Here is a 23,161-nt window from a genome sequence, read left to right on the forward strand (position 1 = left end):
TCTCTGTTTTGGCTGCAGCGAGGGCTTTTCAGCGCAGCGCTTTCGGAGAAGCTGGTGGCCGACTCGGAGTTCACAGGCCCCCAGTGTTTCGTCCCCCAGTCAGCCAGCAGGCGGGACCACCATGATGTTCACACTGACAGCTTGGCAGTGGGGTCACCGAGAGCTGCCCGACCCACCACTTGGCACCTTGGCGTTTGGGCATCCATCCTGTTTTCCCTCTCCTGCCCAGCTGCTCCTTCTTTTTTCTCTCCATTCGTTCATTTGTTCATTTGCTTTTCAACAAGCATTCGCTGAGTATCTGCGATGTGCCAGGCACTGGCGATGCAGAAATCAATCTAGAGGCTACAAACTGGTGGCACTTGAGGCAGCCTGGCCTGCAGATGCATTTGATCTGGCTCGCAACGCGGTGTCTTAAATTTGAACGTGCTGCTGACGCGTAAAGATGGGGTGATGTCACGTGAGAACGCTGATACCAGGCTTCTCCCCCAAAATCTGAAGCTCTGGCTGTCTCGGCCTACATTTCAACGTGGTGGTGTTTTCCACGAGGACAGCTGCCTCCCTGAGGTAAGGTCAGCCCCTCTGGTTCAGCACAGATCCTGAGACTCCCCAGTTGTGCGGTCACCGCCAGCACAACTCCCATCCAGGAGGAGTTTCACACGAGGAGTTCCCCCATTTGTGTGACCTGCCCGGCCCCACGCGCATCACCCATCTGTGACCCTTGGTGCAGACCCCAATCTGAGGGATTTTGTGGTCCAGCGGAAGAGGCAGATGGGTAATTTTAGTCCCAGGAGAGTGCTATGAGAACAGTGCACTTCGGGAGCACGGGGTGGAAAAGATTGATATTGACGAACAGAGTCAGGTCTTCATGGAGAAGGTGAGTTTGGAACCAGACACTGAAAAGGCAGTGAGAATGTGTCAAGATGAAGCTTGTCTGCATAGGAGCTCAGAGGGGTGAATGGGCAGGGAAGTCCAGTGTGAAGGGGTGAACGAACCTGGGCAGAGCTGGGGGGAGGCTGTTCTCTCTTCTGTGGGACGCTCCACAGCCAGCTCTTTCCCAACCCCAAACTAGAGACCACGGGGCCCTTCACACCCATGTCCAGCTAGTGGACTCCATGTTCAGTGCCTGCTCCAGAGAGTGGGGGTGGTCCTACAAGCAGGTCCCAGACCTGTCTGCCAAGATTTACCTTGAATAACGGAGTCCTGCTGTTCCTCCCCACCCTGATCCAGAACTCAGGGAGAGTGGGAAGACAGAAGGAGAGGGAGAAGATAAGGCAGGTCTGTCTCCACCCACAGAGGGCAATGAATGGGTGGTCCTGGGCACAAGCCCGGTGAGTGGATTAGGCTGAATAAGGCTCCATGGTCCCTCCCACCCAGCATCTTTCTCTCTACGTCCCTTGAAAGCCAGCCATCTCAACATGTGAATTCCCTTGTCCTCTCCCTGGCACGCTCCCACTTTCATGATCATTTATCGGCTTGTATCTCCCAAACTGGCACCATCAACCCAGAGCCGAGGGGTGGCAGGGGGAGACTTGTAGCTTCTGGACTGTTCACCTTGGAGAGTTCATAGGTATCTCAAACCCTACCAGCTTCCATCCATTTCATACCTGGAACTCCCTTTCTTGCCCCTTCTACACATTGAAATCCTTCCATTCATTAAGCCCCTTGATGCATGACGCCTCCCTGAAGCTTTTCATATTCAAGCGACCACCAGCACCCATTGCATCATAACGTTGCCAGAAATGAAAGGACTTGCCCATGATCCAGATGCCCTGATCAGTGCAGCATTTAGGAGCCAGAAGAGAACTCAGCTACTGAAGGTGACCCACATGCCCCACCCTGTGTATTTCTCTTCTGACAGTGAACAGAGCAGTTCGTGGTGGTCGTGATGAATTCTGTGCCCCCAAACAGAGTATATACTGCTCAAGGGCAGGAACTGGCTGCTGTGCTTGTCTTCCCCCAGATTCAGGGTAAAGAGTGTGCTCAGTTGTATGTGATTAGTAGCCAGTTACCTGACTGGATCGAACTCTTGGTAGAAGGGGTAAGTTACTCTTTGTATGCAGATTTGTCATTAAGGTTGTCATTTAAGGAAGAGTAGGGACAGTGTCCAGTGGAGACAGGAGTGACTCGGTCAGAGGAGGTGACATCTGTAACGTGAAGGCAGCTTATGGCCAAGAGCCTCTTTTCCCAGAGCATTAAAATTTGGTTAATGGAGGGGCGCCTGGGTGGCTCAGTCGGTTAAGCTTCCGACTTCGGCTCAGGTCATGATCTCACGGTTTGTAAGTTCAAGCTCCACATCAGGCTCTGTGCTGACAGCTTGGAGCCTGGAGCCTGCTTCGGATTCTGTGTCTCTCTCCCTCTCTGCCTCTCTCTCTCTCTCTCTCCCCCCCTCTCTCTCAAAAATAAACATTTAAAAAAAATTGGCTAATGGGAAACTGGTTACTGTAGGGTTGGGAAGGAGACCTGGGGGAAAGGAAGGCGTGTAGCCCCTCCTTCCCTCGTAAGGACATCGAGAAGCCAGTGTCTGTGGGTGAGAGGGAACCGTGGCTTCTCTGAAGTCCCCATCTCTGGGAACTCTGGGTTATCCAGAGAATTTTGGCCAGAAATTGAGGGATTTCAGCCAGTTTTCTACCACTTGCCCTGGTTCAGTTCCATTGACGGTTTTCCCTATGCTCTTCTGTGGTTTCCCACAGTGGTCTTCTCCTGGGCTTCCTCCTGTCTGCGCCATCCATGGCGCTGTGACGCTGTGGGCAGCTCAAGGTGGCCAGTGCCAGTGCCCCAGGGCTGCTGTCACTGGGCTGGGGGCTTCCACGCACAGCCTGGGAGCTGGGCATAGTGGGTAGAGCTAAGAGAGGGCACAGAGCAGGACTGGGTGGAGAAGCACAGCCTGAGAAATTTCACAGATTTGGATCCCTCCAGCAACTACGTGGTCTTATTATTAATCATTTAACAGCAAGGTATAGTCTTTTACTGTTTAGAGAGTTTCTACAATGCTGACTTCCTCGATCCTCACAAGCACCCTATGCCCTGGGTATTTCACATCCCCATTTTACAGATGAGGAAACTGAGGCTCAGAGAGATTTAAATGACTTGCCCAAGGCTTGAAACCAAATCTTTTGACTCTAAAACTTCTCATCATTTCACTATAGGATTTGCCTCCCGCATCTTATAACCAGGTAGACCTGACCCACCAGCACCCTCTCTGTGTGAAAGGGCACCAGAGCTGGGGAGAAACTCAGCACCACCCCAATCCCTGGAGCTTCCTGTCTGCTCTCTCCTGTCATTGTGGACGCCGGCCTGAGGGTTTATTTTCTCTTTTCACATTGTGTTGGAGCATAGCAGTCCAATTCCTACTGTTGAAAGGGCAAGAAACTGGAAGGCAATCTCAAATTCCAACTTTGGAAAACACGTTGGAAAGAGATACTCTGTTAAGGCTTCTGTACATTCATTCGTTCACCCAACAGATGTGTCCAGAGAGCCTGCTGTGTGCCAGGAACTGTTCTAGGTGCTGGAGTTACAGTGGTGAACAAGACAGACCAAGTCCTGCCCTCTGGGAGCTCACATCCTAATGTCAGGCGGTAATAAGCAAGTAAATAATAAAATGTTTCGGGCGGTGCTAGGGGCTATACAGAAAACGCAGAAGTGTGGTGGGGCAGAAAGTAACTGGCAGGCACAGGAAGTGAGATCTGCTCGGGTTGGTGCTCATGAGAGACTCTTGACGAAGAAGCATACGAGCTAGGATGTGGGTGACAGAAGGAGCCTGGCATGAGAAAATGTGAGGCGGCAGTTTTCCAGGAAGAGGGACCAGGAAGGGCAGAGGTCCAAGTGGAGACTCAGAAGGAGATTTTAAGGAAATAATATTACGATAGTGGTGACATCACATGGACTGTCATCACTGTGGCTCAGCAACACTGTGCCTAGTGAGAGGAACTTGTCCTGGGACCCTACAATGCGTAACGGGATTGCTGTGAGAAAACCAGTTCCAAGTTCCATGCAGTGGAGTCACAGTTGAACTTGGAGAATCAGGAACTACTTCCGTGGTTTATAGGAACTGACCGTGGCATAAAACGACTGCTTTGGTGTAAAGGACCAAAAAAAAAAAAAGAAAACCTGATTGTGCAGACTCTCAACCCTTGTGACTCTTATAATGAGAAAAGTCAGGAGGTTTTCTAAGACTCCATACTTAGGATTTTAAATAGTACTGCTGGGATTTCTAGTTTGGGTTCTGACATTGATTATCTGGGTTTCATTGTACCTTCGAACCGGTGACTTAGCCTCCCTAAACGTAGTAATATTGTATTCAGTGAGCGAGTTGCATTAGATGGATTCCAGGGCGCTCCTTATTCTTTTTCTGGTAATGCCTTCAAGTGCCTGCGTTTATCAACAGTGAGTTTTCTTTGTGTTGCACCCTTTTCTGTGCCTCTGCTTTGGGTGAGGTGTGAACGCTAAGTGAAAGTGAGTCATTTGTAACGGTAGCAGATCCTTACCATGACAGATGCCACTACTAACCTCTCTTGATGGAGACCAGTTGTTCCCAGAGTGTGGTCTCCAGACTGGCACGAGCAGCAGCACCCGGGAACTTGTTAGAAATGTCCATTCTCAGCCTCTACCCCAGAAGCCTTGGGGATGTCACCAAAAAGTCTGCGTTTGCAACAAGACCTCCGGGTGACTTTTTTGCACACTAAAGTTTGAGAACCACTGGCATAGAGTGTATGTACTTTAAGACCTGGGGACTGCCTGTGACGGGGTCTTATATTTCAGTCATTCTTGTGGTCACAAGAAATGGTTATGTTTGTAAGATGTTTATCCAGCTTGGCCTGGCGAACAGCCCTGTGGCTGTAAAGTAGAAGGAAGGCGTCTGGCCCGTGCTGCTGGGATCGGGCCCCAGCTCTTCTGGTTACCATCACGTCCCCATCCACTGCCTCGAGGCAGAAGCTTGGAGGAGAGCGTTAGCAAGGGGACGCGCTCACCCTAGAGGAAGCCTCGACGGAGGGCACCACTGGATGTGCTTCTGCGGGGGCTGGTTTAAGTAGAGCAGGTCGTTGATCATGGTGGGCGTTCACACATTTTTAAAGTGTGAAACTGTCCTGAGGTTACACATCTTTGGCAGACAGATCTTCTTGCACTTGTGTTATGAAGATCAGCGGTGTCGAAAGGCCGTGGGTCCCAAACAAAAAGTAATCTGGTGACGTGCTGTCCACTGAATTCAGAGTTCTGATCCAGTTTGGTCTCTTGTCTAAATGTCCGCTTATAAATCTAGAATGAGGTGACCAGATGGTCCAAATCACCCAGGACTGTCCCGTGTTTCCCCTTCCTGTCCCTCTCAGTCTGGTGTCTCGGATTTGGCCCTGCGTTGCCCACTCCTGCTGGATCTTGTCCAGTCGAGGGACAAAACGTCTTGACAGCTTCCTGAAGAATGGGAAGAAAGGAGGTTCTGAAAGCACAGATTGAACTGCGTCGCCAGAGACTGAGGAAGCGGATGCGGGCGGCGAGGGCTCCCCCACCAACAGGAGCCCCAAGGAGAGCCGGCGCTGGAGGTGTGCAGGCCCAAGAAGGGTAGAAGTAAGTCTGTTTCTCTGGTAGGGCTTAGCAGAGGGTTAGTACTAGGTAGGGATCGGGGGGCGGGGTGGGGCTGGGATGGCCCCTCCTGGGCCAGAAGGCAAAGAATGGGAGGCAGATGGGCCAAGCAGGAGGTAGCAAGGGCATGGCGAGGAACATGAGCGCTTCAGCCCAAGCTGGCCTGGCCTCTCTGCTCACGCCTTCTGCCCCCCTTTCTGAATTCTCTCATCTCTGCTCAGGCCGGGGCCCCTCCTTCCTCCTGTCCTCTTGGCCCCGCCTTCCTTGTTAACCTCTTGTGCCGTTCCCCTCCCCTAGCTCCTGCTGTGTCCCGCCCCTGCCCACTCCATTCTGCTTGCCTCATTTCTGTCCATCATTGACATGATGACAACAGGAGAGTGGTAGGGTCCGATCGTGATAAGTGCTCTCCCTGTTCACAGATGCCAGCCATGAGCAAGAGCCCCCTACAGCAGCTCCCGAGCAGTCCGCCCAGGACCACCCAACGGAGGACACACAGCAGATCTCTGTCACTTAGCAACCGCAAAAGCTGGAGCAAAGGCCGCAGAAGCTGAAGCGGCACGGGTCCAGAAGCTTTCAGAACAACCCTGAGGAAAGGGTCTACTGAATTACAACCAGTTTTGCCAATGCATGTTATGGGAAGAGACCCCCCTCTCCACTGGATCCCATCATACCTGGATGCCTCATGGACCTCGAAGATCTCCTGTCTACTTTTTTAAGCAGATTGTTCCTGTTCCAGCTCTGGTAGTTCTGGTTAACCTTCTCTATGAGGAAATGTTAACTTTTTTTTCTGTCCGAGTCCTGGATGAGGCTGTCTTCCCTGAAACTGGGTCATTTTAGGCTAGAGGCACCTCTGAACATTGCTGTTTCTCAGAAGTTGCCCAGTTCGTGGCACACTTGTTTCCTATGTGAACAGGGGTCCGCTTCTGACCGCTATGTCTCCTGGTCGGCTCCGGGTGCCTTTCTCCCCTCCCCTGCCCTGTCCCAGGTGAGACTCGCACACTGGGGACCCTGCCTCTCCTGGTGAGGACCATGTGCTGTGGCCGGATGTGCGAGAGAAAGTCTGGTCAGGTGGAATGAATGTCTTCGTAAGTTTGGGGGTGACAGGAGCATGGCTTCAGCCCTGGGAGAAGGTAGCTTCGAGGAGGCTCACACTCACCTCAGCCATCCCCCTGCTTCCACCCTCACACCCTTCCTCTCACCTCCTCGAGGACAGTTGTTCTTTTCTTCCTTCAGTTAAAAGTAACTTTGGTTGTTGTTTTCATTATTGAAAAGCAGCACATCCTTGTTATAAAAACATCAGAAATATAGGCAAAAAAAAAAAAAAAAGAAAAAAAGGGAAAAAACCAGCCCCAATCCTACTTATCCCAAAGACAACCATTGAGACTCTGTTGAAGAGCCTTCGAGATCCCTTTCACATATATTATATGTGATGCTATATACACACACTTGCACACATATATGTGTGTGTATATATAGAGATATGTGTGTGTAGATACATAGAAATATATGCATACACATCTGTATAATTGCATATATAAATGTAACATATGTGGAACTGCAGTGTCACAATGCAACATATATTCTTTGGTTACACACATTATCATTTAATGCCTTATCATGAGCGTTAGCTTTCTATATCAATAAGCTTTTTTTTTTTAATGAGTAAGTAATGCCTTTAATCACAGAAGAGACAAACGAGACCAGAAATATCAAGTAATTTTCAAAAAATGAGGGCGCTAAGTCATTTAGTATGAGGAAACAAAGCCGAGTAGATACAGCTCAAAGAATGCACATCCCCATTTCCTCCTCCTCCTCCTCCTCCTCCTCCTCCTCCTCCTTCTTCTTGTTCTTCTTCTTCTTCTTCTTCTTCTTCTTCTTCTTCTTCTTTTTGCCATGAGTTGCGTGAGTCTACAGCAATGGTAATTATGGAGATAGACTATCGTTTATTTACCTAATCTCATATGGTTCGGTGTTTAGGTTGTTTCCAATTTTTCTGTTTTAAGCAGCATTGATAATAACATGGTTCTAGTTAATCTTCATACAGTTATTTCCTGAAAATAAATCCCCAGAAGGAGATCAAAGGACAATTAGTAAAGGTTACGAAGACCTTGGAGTATGGAGCCAACATTAATTGCTTGGCACCCAAGTGCATTAGAGCCTGGGCTGCTGGGAAGGCCGCATGTGCCCTTTCTTTGATGACTTTGTATATCCACGCTTGGGTAGCTCTGGCCTCCTTCCCCTTGCCCAGAACAAAACATATCCATGAATGAGGGCAACGTTAAGCAGATGGCAAATGAGAGAGTGGTGTCTCTCTGGGTTTCGTGTTGAGATGTATCTTATGATTCCTCATTGGATGCTGTGAAATAGTCACTCATTCCAGTGCCCATTTATGAAGCAGTCACTGTTGCAAGGTGCCAAGCTGGAGAATGAGAAGACAGGGATGAATCGAACAGGGGCTCCACTCTTGGGAAGGTCCACAGCCTAGAGAAGGCCAACGACTAAGTAACGCACACTTACGCCGTAGCATAGTAAGAGGAAAAAATTAAGTGTGGTTGTACACCGCGAGGCAGAAAATCTGCAACAATCCGAAAGTCTCAAAGAAAAAAAACATGAAACCACACGTAATCCACTGGCCCATTCATGACACCTGTCACTTCTGAGTGTGTCCTTGAGGCGATGACACTGCTTGTGGTCATCCTTGCTGGATAGCACCTCCTTGAAGGCATTGTCTGTGTGCCTCCAGAGACCCTGGCACCAGCTTATACAACATATTCTGAAATCTGTTAAATGTGAAATCCAAATGGGAGGAAACAAAGGTAAAGGGATTCATGACTTAAACAAAGTCTCAATGTTTTATGTATGTAGGGAAACTTGCATTAATTCATGTCCTTCTGCTTGATGGAAACGTTTTCAAATATTTCATTATGAAAGTAACAATCTCATTTAAGAAAATATGAGAACCGGAGACAAGGAGAACTGTCCCCCTATTTCACCATCTCACCCCGGGGCTGGAGGCATTTGAGACCTTCACTCAGAAAATTTTTTATTTAGATGGTGTTGAGGACAAGAGCAGAGGCATATGGGAGTTTTGTGAGATTTTTCCAATTTTTATTTTTAATGAAAACATGTTTAATGGTTAATTATATTCACTTTGTTCAAAATTTAAATAGTACAAGAACATAGAGACGGGAAGTCTAAATGGCTCAGGCATCTAGTTCCTTGGAGATACTCAGGGGTATCAGTTTCTTGTGAATCCTTCCGGAGTTTGCCATACATTTAAAACCATGCATGTATATAAAATATGAGTTTTTAATGGAGGGATTGGCAATATTATTACTGAATGTTCTAAGTTTGGCCTCAGCTATCCTTGTTGATGTTAGTGGCCTGGGATACAGGTGGAGAAGAAGAGAGAAAAGGGCAAAAAGGTGTACGTGTGTGTGTGTGTGTGTGTGTGTGTGTGTGTGTATGTGCGCGTGTGCACGTGTGTGAAGGGGAATAGATGGTTGTTGCTGAAGGAGACAGTGCAAGGAGGATGAGAAACAAAGGGCAAGAGGAATCATCCATTCATTAATTTATCCAAGCTGTATTTATTGAACGTCTATGATGTGCCAGGGTACTGTTCCAGACCCAGGAGAATCAGGAGTGAACCAAGTCAGAATTCCTTATCCTCATGTATATTGTTTAAAAATGGAACCCATGAACATAATAACTAAATTGTAGTCTGTTAGAATGTGGTAAGTACTGTGGAAAAATTAAGTAGGATGTAGGAGATAGGGAGTATTGGGGAATAATTTTAAAGTGAGTGGTCAGGGTAGGCTTCATTGAGAAGGGGACATATGAGTAAAGACTTGAAGGAGGTAAGAGAGTGAACCCTGTAAATATTTGGGGGAGGAGCATCCGGAGAAGGAGGAGGCAGTGCAAAGGGCCTGTGGCAGAAGTGTGAGGCCTGGAGGCCATTAGCAGCCACCCCTCCACCCCTCACCTCGGCCTAGTCTACTTCTGGTGACCTCTGCGCTAAGACTGGCTTCCCTCAGGTCCCGAAGAAGCCAGGGTCAGGCAGGTGTGTCCAGCTCCAGTGCCAAGATTATTCTGTACTAACGTTACCTTTTCCTTTCTCTACATGTTGATCCTGATGTTTTATTTTACTCCTCCCAAGGATAATTCTGTGGTTTGGATGTTGATTTAGCCCAACTAAGGAAAAGGGTTGGGGAGAAGTAGCATAGTTATAATAGAAAAAGCAAGATTGAGGCTCAGGGGTCCTGAGCCTTTTGTATTGGTCACATCATTCATCCTCTCTGGTCCTTGGTTTCCTCATTTGGAAATTGAAGGGGGTGTACTTAGATGGCTTTAGGTCCGTTCTCGGGCTCTGTCACCAGGTAGGATGAGAAGCGGTGTCTGATAATCCTGCAAGGGAGGCAAGGGACAGCCTGCCTGCAGAGGACTCTGTGCGCATGCTCATATGTGCTGCCACCCAATTTTCCCTCTTGGACTAGACGAGCTTGGAGCTCAGCTTCACCCTTAAAGTAGAATATTCCATCCGAGCAAGTCCCCAGTCCCTGGTGATACCCAAGAAGACACTGCCATACTGCTAATGGCATTCCTGTCCCTGTTCCCGTTAAGCCCTAGAAGGGTCGCTTTCCTCCATGCCCCTGAGCCGCACCAATTCTCAGCCTGTGTGGACACGGCCCTGGTGGGATCTGGGGCTCCTTCTTTTGTTCTTTCTTTGGCTTCAGAGGTGCTCTCCCCTCTTGGCTATCAGCAGTTTGTGTGCCTGGAGTCTCTCATCTGCCTTGGTGAGTTAGGCAGTGTGGGGAGGAGAGGAAGTGTGCCATTGGCATCACCGTGGCCCCATGTGGAGCAGAGTCACTGTGAATTTAAAAATCGTAATGCGCGTAAGAGGTTGTGGGGGCAGAACTGGAGCCTTCAGCAAGTTCACGGAGGAGGAGAATGCTAAACACAATAGAAGGCTTTTGTCTTTCACTCTTTAAGTGTGAGTCACCTTGGTTGTAGCTGCTGGCTGGCCCGTGTCTCAGTGTTTCCTCTGGTTTTTCTTAAACTGTCCATCTTTAGCATCCTTAGGTGCTGTTAAACCGGGCAACAGAAGAGCGGCTTCCAGAACTGGGTTTCTCTTCCCTTCCCTGGAGTTTTGTTGTTTTGTTTTTCTAGTGGGGGCGCTGTGTTCCCTCAGCGTGGTGGGAAAAAGATCCTTACTCGCGCACCTCCAGTTAAATATGGATTCTCATTTGTTGAAATCAACTTCTGAGTTAGGTGATTTTCCCCAATCCCTCTTCAAATATACGCTGTATACAAAAATCCCTCTACTCCTTCTTCCATTTCACGTGCTGCCCTTTGTCTCCATCAACTGTGGTAGAGAGAAATTTTATTTGGAATATTCATAACAAGTCTATCGCTAATTATCACTTTAACAATGTGTTATGGAGTGTATCCATGCAGTCATCTGGAAAGGCACATATGCCACAAAATTTGGGATTTGCTGTGTACTGTGTGTGCCCACTCTCAGTGTTTCATCAGATCTTTGCTCTGGGAGGAAGTGTAGAGGTGCTTTGTAAGGGAGAATGGGGGACTGACGTTGTTGCTGAAGGCACGCGTCCTTCGTTCCTGTCCTCGGAGCAGCGATTCCCAGGCTGAATCGCTTTTGAGTGTTAAGAAAACCCAGAATGAGAAACAAAACCCATCTGCAGAGCAAAGCCCCATTCTGGAAAGCTACAGAGACGGGATCTGAGGTCACCCCAGGTCCCCGCCAGGTGGACAGATTCCAGACAGAGATCTAATCACAGGTGAAGAAGAGGCTGCTGGCCTCAGTGACTTCCTGACACTGGCAAGTGGGGCGGGGCTGAAACTGCCATGGGATTGGCAACCTGAGAAGCAAATGGAAAGGAACTTGGGCATCTCCCAAGGGGAAAAGGAGGCCTGCCCTTCCCAGTTCTTTCTTCCTGCTCTCTTTTCTCCTGGGAAGGAGAAGGAACTCGTGCTGAGTTCCTTTTTCAGGAGGCCCAGTGGGTCTCTGAGCCTGGCCAGTGTAGAATTACAGCATCTCTGGGGCACGTGGATCTCTCCCACCACGGCTTCCTGATGGAACTGGGCAAAGTCCTAGAGGCTGCCTGCAAATGAGGCCGAGGGTAATGGAGCAGAGCCCCTGGTCTCAGAGTTCGGTGCTGGTGCAGTAATAAATCAAGTGGCCTCTAGGAGGAGCTAGTAATGGCTCAGCAGGGCCTGAACTACCAACCGGGCTCCACGTGACTTTACAAATCTTTGTGGGTCCTGCTTTTCATGTTAGTGGGGGATTCGGGCTCAGTCTTTTCTGGGAATCCTTGGACTGTTCTGAGGGAGTACTTTGGGTGGCTGTAGAGTTGAATCTGTTGATAAGCTTTTTTTTTAAGTGTTTTTATTTTATTTTATTTATTTTTGAGAGAGGAACAGAGCGTGAGTGGGGGAGGGGGCAGAGAGAGACTGAGGTACAGAATCCGAGCAGGCTCCAGGCTCTGAGCTGTCAGCACAGAGCCCGACGCGGAGCTCGGACTCATGAACTGTGAGATCTTGACCTGAGCCGAAGTCAGATGCTCAACCGGCTGAGCCACCCAGGAGCCTCTATAATAAGCTTTTTATAAAGAGTTTTTATTGCATTTGGAGCCTGGTTTGCTAGATGTCCCTTATAGAAATTATAACCGTAATTATTATTTATTGAGTATTTACTATATGTTGGGGCCTTTATTCATCAATAATTTGCATTAACAAGTAACACTTTTAAAAATTAAAAAAAATTGTTTTTGAGAGAGAGCATGCACAAGAGGGGGGAGAGGGGCAGAAGGAATCTTTTTTTTTTTAATGTTTTATTTATTTTTTGAGAGGAAGAGCGAGAGAGAGAGAGAGAGAGAGAGAGAGAGAGAGAGAGAATGCAAATGGGGGAGGGGCAGAGAGGGAGGGGGCCAGAGGATCTGAAAAGGGCTCTGTGCTGACAGGCTGGCAGCAGAGAGCCTGATGCGGGGCTCAGACTCACGAACTACAAGATCATGACCTGAGCTGAAGTCAGATGCTCAACCGGCTGAGCCACCCAGGCTCCCCCTCATTAACCAGTAACATTAATGGGGAGTTTATGATACACCAAACTCTCAGGCACTTGAAGAGATACTTACCTCCCAGATCAAGGAGAAAGCTCCCATTGGAGTCCTCATTTACAGGTGAAGAAACTGAGGCTCAGAGCATTAGCTAAGCTGTTCTAAGTGGCCCTGCTGGTAAGCTGCATGAAGGAAGGCAGCAGTTTTAGGCCTGTCTTTCCACAGCAGTGTCCTTCTTTCCCATTTTAAACATTTTAATTTTTTAATTTTTATTTATTTTTAATTAAAAAAATTTTTACTGTTTGTTTAGTTTTGAGAGAGACAGAGTGTGAGTTGGGGAACGGTCGAGAGAGAGGGAGACACGGAATCCGAAGCAGGCTCCAGGCTTGCAGCAAAGAGCCTGACGTGGGGCTCGAACTCATGAACCGGTGAGATCATGACCTGAGCTGAAGTCAGCCACTTAATGCGCTGAGCCACCCAGGTGCCCCTAAACTTTTTTAAATTAAAGTTTATTTCTTTTGCGAGAGAGAGGGGGCGGGGAGGGGCAGAGAGAGAGGGAGGGAGAGAGAATCCCAAGCAGGCTCTGCACTGTCAGCGCAGAGCCCAACTCCGGGCCCTATCTCACAAACTGTGAGGTCATGACCTGAGCTGAAACCAAGAGTCAGATGCTTCACAGACTGAACCACCCAGGCGCCCCCTTCTTTCTCACTTTAAAGCTGCGGGAGAAGTGCCCCGAGGAAGAGCCTGGAGACGGTGGGGTGAAGGGCGATAAGTAGGGTGTTTCCTGGGTCTGGGTGGTTGGGGGATGATGCTGGTTCAGGAACAGGCTTATCAATGCTGTGCCGCGTTTGGCGATGGGGGCTTTGCACCTGTTTACGATGCAGTGTAAAAACTCGGCGCTGGCTGCTTCCTTCAAGAATTGATTTAATAAACCTTGGATTTCTGACTGCTTTGGTTTCTTTGTTTTTGTCTGAGGTTGTGGTGGGATCCTGGAGTTGAGTGGGGATGTGTTTGAAAGGGATAATCCTAGGTGTATTTAAAAAGCAAGCTGCCACAAACAGATTCTGATGCAGCCTTCATCCACAGGCAGGTGGATGTGGGCAGGTGTGCTGTGTGGAGCTGGGATGGGCGGAAGAGGTTGTAGGGTTTGTAGGTGGAAACGCCGGCTGGCTTTGTTGTGGTCCAGCCTGGGCCTGGCCGGGTCACAGCCATTAACTGCACCAGCACCACGCTAATAGGTGGGTGATTCAGCTCCTTCCTGCATTTTATTACCGGACAGAGACTATAACAGCCCTTTGATTTAGCTAGTTAATAAAGTAAGCTATCAGGCTCCTCTGTTTAACTACTGACTGGATCGCCTGGGGCTTGTTGCTTTCTGGGAAGCTTCTGATATTGTTTCAGAATTGAAAAGAGAGAAAGTGTGGGATTTTCAGGCTCTCTGCAGGGCTCCCACTCCTTCCTGGGCAGCCCCAGCCGCCCAGCGTGCCCACAGCTCTCCAGTGCCAAGCCCCCTCCCCGTTATCTTGTACAGTGACTGGCTGGCTGGCATGGCCGGGGATCTGATAGGCTCTTGGGTGTCGTGCCTACAGGTTACTATCTGCGATGCCTGGGAGGGAGCAAGCAAGGGAGGGGATGGTATGAGAACGTGGAGGTCTCCAGGTAGAGGCTTATGTTAATTTCCTAGGACTGCTATAACAAATTACTGCAAACTGCGTGGCTTAAAACAACAAATTTTTTCTGCCCCGGTTCTGGAGGCCAAAAGCCCAAGGTCCAGGCGTTGGGGAGGGCCATGCTCCTACCAAAGGCACTAGGAAGAAGGCATCCTTCCTCTTCCTAGCTTTTGGTGGTTTCTGGCAAGGCCCAGCGTTCCTTGGCACATCGATGTGTCACTCCAGTCTCTGCCTCTGCCATTATGTGGCATTCTCCTTATGAGTCTTTGTGTCTTCTTCTTGTCTTACAAGGATACCAGTCATATTGGATTTGGGTCCCACCCTAATCCAGGATGACCTCATCTTCACTAATTATGTCTGCAATGACCCTATTTCCAAATAAGGCCATAGTCTGAGGTCTGGATGGACATGAGCTTGGTCAGGATCCGGGGGAGGGGTGGGCAGAGAGTCACGATTCACCCCAGGCCAGGCCCTTAAGGAACAAGTGGAGAAGATGTGGGGACCATGGTGAACTGATACCTAGAAGGAGATGTGGAGAGGCCCGGGCTCAGGCGTCTCAAACAGTTCTAGGCGGCACGGTCCAGTTGAACTTGCTGTGACGACAGGAATGTTCTGTAGCTGTGCTGCCCACTACACTGGCCACTTGCAGTGTGGCTAGTGTAATTGTGGAACTGGATTTTAAATCGCATTTAATTTAAACTGAACCGTCACATGTGACAAGTGGCTACCGTATTGGCAGATGCAGCTTTAGACCCTCCGGAGACTGAAAAGAAGAGAAGGAAGGTGTGAATGTTTTCCAAGTTTGGGCCCAGTCATTTGCATCCAGGGTGGTTACTAGGTGTTTATGAACCTGGGAAAGGTTGACGGTTGCTCCACTTCCCCTCTTGACTAGAAGAAGGATGTCACACAAAATCCTCTGCTGTAACCATGTGTCACAGAGTAAGCCACGCTGCAACTCACTTGGGGTCCTCTCGTCCCCAGGTGGTGCTCATTAGTTAGGGCTGGGTCAGCACCCTCACTCGTCGGTATCCATACACACAGAGCATTCCCACTGCCCGCTGGAGGGATGCCCATGCTGGGCCCTGTGATTCTTTAGTTCCATCCCCTAGAATGCTCCTGTGGGCAAGTTAGGAAGGAGGTGCCAGGCAGGTGGCCCCAGGTGGCCCTACCCTCGTCTCCAGGGTCAGAAAGGCTTTCCTGGAGGATGCATTGAGGAAGCAGAGGCCTAGTTCTGCTGCAGGGAGCCCTGTGAGTGTTGCTGCGGCAGCTCCAGACCTCAGGATCACAGGCCTGGAGAGCCGGAGGAATCTCAGCAATTATCAGGACAGGGGGCTCAAGAGTTCTTAAACCACCAGAGCCTTGCCGAAGGAAAAACCATTTGGACTCTTGATCTGCAGAACAAATAGCAGGGGGCTGCTTCGGATTGACAGATGAGGGGAGGAGGCCAGAGACCTTGTAGGGCTCCCCCTGGTCTTCCTTGTGGACCCTGAAGCACAGTGAGGGAACCACAGGTCACGGCTGACTGCCCTCGGGCAGACCAAGGAGAGGGCCAGAAAGGTCGAGAAATTTGACAAGGGCACATGGCAAGTTGTGTGATGAGTGTTCTTGATTGGCAGATTTCTGATGGTCCGTTCCTGAGCCCTCCCCAAATCCTTGACACCCTTTTTGACTGAAGGTAACTTAGTCCAGTTGTCAGCTGTTATGAGCAAACTTTGGGATTTCTTTTCTAGGAACAGATGCCCTGTAGGGCTTTAATTCCATTAGGAAATGGTGCTTTGTTTCATTGCTATTTTTATTTCGTAGACTGGCCCAGATTCGTAGGTGGTCCTAAGTTATGCACGGTTACCCCTTCTAGCTGCCATGCAGGTACCAAGCAGGTACCGAGCAAAGTCACCTCACTGTGTCATTTAATCTCCTTGGTGTGGCTTGGATCCCTGGAAGGTTGTATAGATGAGAAAACTGAGGCTCAGAGAAGTGGAGACGGGATTCCAAGCTCATGGGCTTTGCACAGGGTGATGTCTCCCCCTTAGGAAGTGGGAGATACATGTGAAATACCCTGCATCACTTAGAAAGAAGGTCCTAAAAAAAAATCAGAATGTCACTTAAGGGTGTAGATCGGACCATGTGACTCAGCAGGGAAGGGAAGGCCAGAACTGAGGGTGACCACAAGCAGATGTGAGGCAGCTAAGCACTCAGCAGCAATGCTGTGGGTCTGAAAGCATGGAGAGAAAGCAAGGAGTGAAATGACAGAGTTGTGGAAAGGGAGAAGAGCTTACGGTTGTCAGCGTTGGGGAGGGCAGGGTTGGCTATACAAGGGGATGTGAGGGCTCTTTGTGCCCATGGAAATGCTCTGTATCCTTCCTCTATTGATGCCAATGTCTGGGTTTGATACTGTGACATTATAATATAGTTTTATGGGATGTTATCACTGCGGGAAACTGAGTGAAAGGTACATGGGATCTCTCTATATTATTGCCCACAACTCCATGTCAATCTACTGTTATCTCAACAGGTTTAACTAAATATATATATATATTTATATTTATATATATATTTTATATATATATATATATATATATATATTATATTTATATATATATTTATATATATATATATAAACCCTGGGGCGGAGGGAGAAAAGAAGAAAGGAGTTCACGGGGTCATTTGTGTCAAAGGGACAGAATTCACTTCCTTTCACGCACTGAAACGAGCTTGAACGTTGTCTTCTGCAGCTGAGGTGTATCACATGACTGCTCCAGGGGTGTTTAGGCTTAGCATGGGCCCTGCAGAGCCAACAAGGCCGCCTCTGCCTGGGAGCCACTGTGGTAGAAGGCAGGATGAGAGACAGAGTGATGGAAGCCAGTCAGAATCCTCAGGGGGGGGGGGGTGGGATGTCAACACTCCCCGAATGCCTACTGGGTACCAGGCACTCTTCTAGGGCTAGGGACTCATGGGTAGGAAAACCAGCGTGCCTGTCTATAATTCTTATATTGTAGAATGAAAGACAGACAATGAACATGGAACAAGAAAGTGGGCATTTCAGATGCTGATAGGTGCTACGGAGAAGACAGACGTGCAAAGCGTGACAGAGGGTCTGAGGGGCTGCTTTTGCTGGAGTGGTCAGGGAGGGCTTCTCTGAGAAGGTGACATTTGAGGAAGCCTTGAATGACGAGAAGGAAGAGCAGGTACACAGTCCCGGAGACAGAATAAGCTTCTTGTGTTTGAGGAAACATGAAAGCCTTTGTATGTGAGGGGTGGGGTAGGGTGGGGTGTAGTGGTGGGGGGTGAGGCAGGAGAGGTGGACAAGGGCCAGATCCTATAGGCCCGAGGCTTTGCCAAGGAGTTGGTATTGAGAACCCCCTGGAAGGTTCTAAGTAGGGGATGGACATAGTCGTCTGTGTGCGGGATGGGTTGTAGAGGGGCAAGAGTGGAAAGGAAAAGAACATGCTGTGCTTTTGCAATAGTCCAGGCAAGATGGTGATGGCATGGCTGGGGCTTTGGCGGGGGAAATGGAAAGGTTGTTGCACTTGGGGAGACTCTGGAGGCAGAGCCAGCAGGGATTACTGGTAATTAGAACGTAGGTTGGTGGAAAGAAAAAAAGCCAGGATGACCCCTACGTCTGCCAGTCCCAACTTACCACAGCTAGGTCCAGGGGACTGGTCATATTCTTTTGGGCCCTTGTGAATGTCCTTCACTAGGAATGAATGAGGATTGGCTGAGACCCAGTAACCTGGGTGGTGTGGGAATCTCTGCTGCCAGTTTCACGGATCTGGGTTCTTACACTCATTCTGGCTTCGGGGATCAGAGAACGCGTTCAGGTTGTTTTGTTGATATCAGCACATCGGGATGGTGAGGAAGTTCCAGAAATCATCCTGGCAGCTGCCCCATATGCCCCAGGAAGAACTGTGGTGCGTTTCTCACCATCTGGGGCCAGCCTTCAGGCCAGGGCATCTCTGGACCCTGGTGACTTGTCCGTGGGTCTGACGCAGCTGTCTTTGTTCTCCTGAAGCCACGCTGGCCTTGTTCTTCACTCTGTGGATGTCACACTCCAGCTTCTAGCAAGGAGACTTTGCTCAGATTGGCTGATTCTCCACAGGGCGTGTCTGCAGGGCAGGAGGCTCAGGCCCAGGCTCAGGCAGTTGGACCTTGACATCTCTCCTGAAGGTCATGGTCTTTGGCCTGTGCACGTACTCTTGATCTCATCATGGCTAGAAGATTGTGGGATACAAAACGTGGAAGCCAAGAACTGGCTGTGGCCCCCACGGACACAGCAGGTGCCACGGTTCGTGGACTCGCTGGTTCATGAAGTGTCCTGCAATGTAGATCTAGATGTCATCTAGAAAGACAAGTGTCAGATGGACAGGAAGCTGTCTCCTTCGAGCAGAACCGTGGGGGTCTCAGCGAAGGTGTCCCTGTCTCTGCAGAGAACTGAGCAGGGAGAAATTGTCTCTAGGTGCAAGGAGAGGTTCTGATAGTATGTAAAGATCTGATGGGGTGCCTGCAGCCACCACCCAGCCTATCCTCTGTGGCTTCATGCTTCTCCAGTCCATCTGTGAGAGGGGTAAGTGAGGGCGTGGTACGCAAGGTCGGCCACAGGCCCAGAGGGAGCAGGGCCAGCTGGTCTCAGGAGGCCCTTCTAGTCTCTTGACCTTTCTCATTCTGTGACTGTGCTGGGGCTTCGTGGCTATGCTCTGACAGCCAGGTGAGCAGACCCCAGGGAGGGAGGTCCTTTCTGGGTGGGCTGGGCAACATCTCCTCGGAGGCAGCTTCCTTTGAAAGCTCATCAGGTCTTGGATTTCCCTCCATGGCGGCTTGTGTTAAGTTATTGTCCAGACGAGCTGGATGCCACCAGCCGGAGGACTCGTGCAGGGGAAGCCCCTTTTCCCTGTGGCCTCAGGGCGGGCGCTTGTGTCCACCATGATGCTGGAAGCTGGCAGGGCTGAGGAGGGGCTCTGGAGCCCCGCTCAGCGATTTCCTGGGCCGCAGGGTCCTGCCCTCTTTCCATCAGTGGTGATTATAAACACGGGAGGCGGAGGAAGGGGCACGGAGTCTCACCTCTACCATTTGTACCTTTGCGCTTTTGATCAAACCCCTCAGTTCCCCGGAGCCTCATCACCTGGTGTCAAAGATCGGGATGATGCCGTGCTCTCGTTTCAGTTTCTTCCCTTCTTCCTTTCGCTAAGCCTCTGGGCCTCAAATAGAGATGGCCGGTGGACGAAAGCCCTCAAACACTAGCCTTCCCATGTGGCATTGCCTCGTGTGGGAAGCTGGCTTGGTGGCTTCGGGTCTCCTGCCAGTGCTGGTGCCATAAGGCAGTGTCAGGGACAAGACATCGTGGTCTGCAGGGCCTGGACCCCCTGATGGACCCCACCTTGAGGACCGTTGTTCTTTTTCTTTTTTTCCTTTCTTCTTTTTGGAGAAAATAAACTAACTTTATTTCTACTTACTAAGTTTTAAATTGTAATTCCAGTATAGTTAACATACGGTGTTACGTTGGTCTCAGGTGTTGTAAGCATTTGCTCCTTTGAACACAGTCCGGACGCGGGCTTCGGGGGCCTCGGTAGTAGGACGCCCTTGACTTTGTTTCTCACTGCAGAACGCGTGATGAGTTTATTTGAGCTGGATTGTTGTTTCTGTGCTTTTTCCTGCCGCTGAAATGACAAGCCCCAACTTGCATTTGTAGGATCCATCCCCAGACCAGAGCCCACAGATGCAGGGCCCTCACTTGTTCCAAGGTGGGGGAGGGGGCCGGACTCCCAGTGCCCATGCACAATCTGAGTCCTGGCCTCTCAGCTGGGGGAACACTAGCAATAAAGGGTACAGACCAGGCAGATCTCGGTTTGAATCCAGGCCTCAGCATTTATTGCTTGGGTGGTTTGGGTGGTGGTAGGTAATGTCTCAGTTTCCTTATCTATAAAGTGGGATTGTTTCAAAGACTAAAGTCAATAATATTTGAGGTGCTTGGCACTTTGATGGAACACTTAACTCATTACCTACTCTGTGCTAGGCGATGCACTGGAGACCCCTCGAAGACCCTTACCCATATCCTAGAGGGCCACAGACCAGTGGTCAGGCAAATTCCTGTCCCCTCCCTTATGAGTTTTCTGGTATATGAGGTGCTTTGATCACCATGACCATCCTGGGCAGTAGGTATAAAGGTGGGGTCATCTCCATATTATGGACGAAGACATCGAGTCCCAGAGAGGTACGAGAAACTTGACTGGGGGCGCCTGGGTGGCTCAGTCGGTTGAGCATCCGACTTCGGCTCAGGTCATGATCTCATGGTTCGTGAGTTTGAGCCCCACGTCGGGCTCTGTGCTGACAGTTCAGGGCCTGGAGTCTGCTTCGGATTCTGTGTCTCCCTCTCTCTCTCTGCCCCTCCCCAACTCGTGTTCTGTCTCTCTCTGCCTCTCAAAAATAAATAAACGTAATTTAAAAAATGAAAAAAAAAAAAAAAGAAAGAAACTTGACTGTGGTCTTGTCACCTGGGTTTGCCAGGGCTGGACCAGAGGCTGGGCTCTGGCTTTTAGCAGGAATTCCTTCTCCTCTGCCTCTCAAAGCCTGGTCCCTGGACCAGAAGCACGTGGAAAGATGAGCAATGCAGATCTCAGGCCTTACCCAGGATCTTCTGAATCAGAACCTGCCTTTGAAGAAGGTTGCTCAGGGGTGCACACAATCAAGTTTGACAAACTTGGCTGTGGACCAGGCACATCACTTCTGGTTGAGGGTCGAATGTTGACTTGTCCGCAAGCCACGATTCCTATCTTTAAACACGAGAATGGAACTCTGTCGGGTGGTGGCATAGTGTGGTGGCTCCATGGTAGAGCTCATGACCTCGACCTTCAAATCCTGGCTCTACCACTTATCAGCTCTGTGGCTCCGTGGTGCCTGGTGCCATCTCTCCAAGCTTCCGTCTCTGCAACCCCAAGGTGCATAATAAGAGTATCTACCTCAACATGACTGTTTCTCACATTCAAAGGGGGTAGCCATTAAGAGCCAACATTCCTTGAGGGCTTGCTCAGGTCAGGCACTGTTGTCAGTGCTTCATAGGAGCAGTGTCCTGCTGGCCCTGGGGCAGCCTCCATCAGTGTTTGCTTTTATCATGATCGTGACCTCATAGGACTTGAGAACACTTTGTGGTATTTATGGAGAGAGGAGAATGGTTATGTCATAGTGCCCTAAAGCTTTGATGACCTCCACGTTAAACATATCCCTGGATACAAAGTTTTTCTAGCCCTCACACCATCATGAAATTGGCATCTGAATGTCCATACCCATCAGATGTTGCAAAATGCTCTGGGAAGCTCCTTTCCAGCTCAGAAATCCTATGATATCCAGGTAGTTGATAGGGTAATTCTGAGCTGCATAACCACGCAAAACTACAGCATGCTAGAGATATCAGAACGCCTAGCGATCATTGTACTAGGCCACCTCATTCTGCAGACAAGAAAACTGAGGCTCAGAATGGTTGAGGGACTTGTCTGAGGTCACACAGGTGGCTAATGGCAGAAACAGAGCATGACGAGGACTCCCTGCTCTCAGCCCAGTACTTTCTACTGTGAATGTATGTGCGTCTCCTCATGCATTCCTTCAGCCATATTTCTTAAGGTCTTGCGTTGTGCATGGTGCTGCTTAGAAGGTGGGCATTTGGTGGTGAGAGGCATAGCAGGTGTCTGTGCTCTGGAGTTTACAACCTGGTGGGAGAGTAGGGAAAGAGCACGAACAAATAGGAAAGAAAATGATGAGACAATTTCAGATGTTGATGACTGCATAGAACGAGGTCCAATGGGTAACATGTTAGCAATTGACTTGGGCAGGGAGGCATTAGGACTGTCAGAGAAGTCCTCTCTGAGGTGCGTCTGAGATGAGCTATGAATAAAGTGAGGAGGGAGTTGCACAGGTATGGGGATAAGAGACTTCTGGGAAGGGCCAACTTGCTCCCACCTGGTGGTTCTTAATCCTGGTACGAACTGTCACCCGTCAGATTCCTCTAGGTGTGCCCTGGGGTGTAGAGGCTTACTGGGGAGCAAGGGGAGCGGGTTAGGCAGAGGGAAAGCTGGGCTATGGTGCAGTTGCAACGGGGTTCAATTCTATAGTGTCTTGGAGCTGAGATGGCTCTTCAGAGTTGTCCTACATGGAGGCAAAGGGGCCAGGCCTTTGTCCCCACGCAACTGATCAATCGTTGATACAGGCTGCTTTTCCGGAGCATGTGTGGCTCCTTTTGGTGAGGCGGTTTGGGTGATGCAGTGCCCTTTGTTGAAGGCAATGCTAGGGATGGGTCCACCTGTGAGCCGGCAACATTCCCAGCAGCTGGGAGAATGAGGGCCTCGTTCCGGGCAGCGCTATAGCTTCTACCACAAACTGTCACTAGGACCCCAAAGAATTTTTGCTGCTAGGACTGTCTCACTGAAGGAAATAGGAGATGTTTATCTTGATTTGTTTTTTGCATTCTCTGTATATTCATTTGTGTATCACATAATTGGTGATGTTTTACTGCCTTCCGACTAATGGGCCAAAGGGGCAGCAATGAATTGGGCACATTTCCCGTCCTGGACTTTACAGGCCTTTGGGTGGAGAGAAGAAAGTCTACAGGAGACGGTGAAGTGTCTCCACGTAGGTCTTCCAGTCAGCGAGTTGCACAAAAATACTTCTTCCGTAATAGATGCTGCAGTCACTTAAACATTCAAATCCATCAATGAGACCTTTACATAACATGCCGCATCTGAATACGTTCCTCCTTATTTAATGGGCAGAGGTCATAGGAATTTCATAAAGCCATTTGATTAGCATCTTTGGGGAAAAAGAAGGAGGGAAGGGAGAGATAAATGGCCCTGTACAACT

At 49.4% G+C, this 23,161-nt stretch overlaps 1 long non-coding RNA gene across 1 annotated transcript in view; it reads left to right on the top strand.

The window, feature by feature from the left end:
- LOC124515923 (uncharacterized) overlaps window positions 1-12,023 on the top strand; it is a 73,704-nt gene extending 61,681 nt beyond the window's left edge. Inside the window, exons 2-3 of the long non-coding RNA XR_006962928.1 lie at window positions 5,325-5,559; window positions 5,994-12,023. This is a non-coding gene — a long non-coding RNA (uncharacterized LOC124515923). The remainder of the gene's footprint in view (window positions 1-5,324; window positions 5,560-5,993) is intronic.
- Window positions 12,024-23,161: the final 11,138 nt, after the last annotated feature.

This window comes from Lynx rufus, unplaced genomic scaffold, assembly GCF_022079265.1.
Source record: "Lynx rufus isolate CCGP_SWC_20201006 ecotype Redwood Valley unplaced genomic scaffold, mLynRuf1.p SCAF_2, whole genome shotgun sequence".
NCBI classification, from domain to species: domain Eukaryota; kingdom Metazoa; phylum Chordata; class Mammalia; order Carnivora; family Felidae; genus Lynx; species Lynx rufus.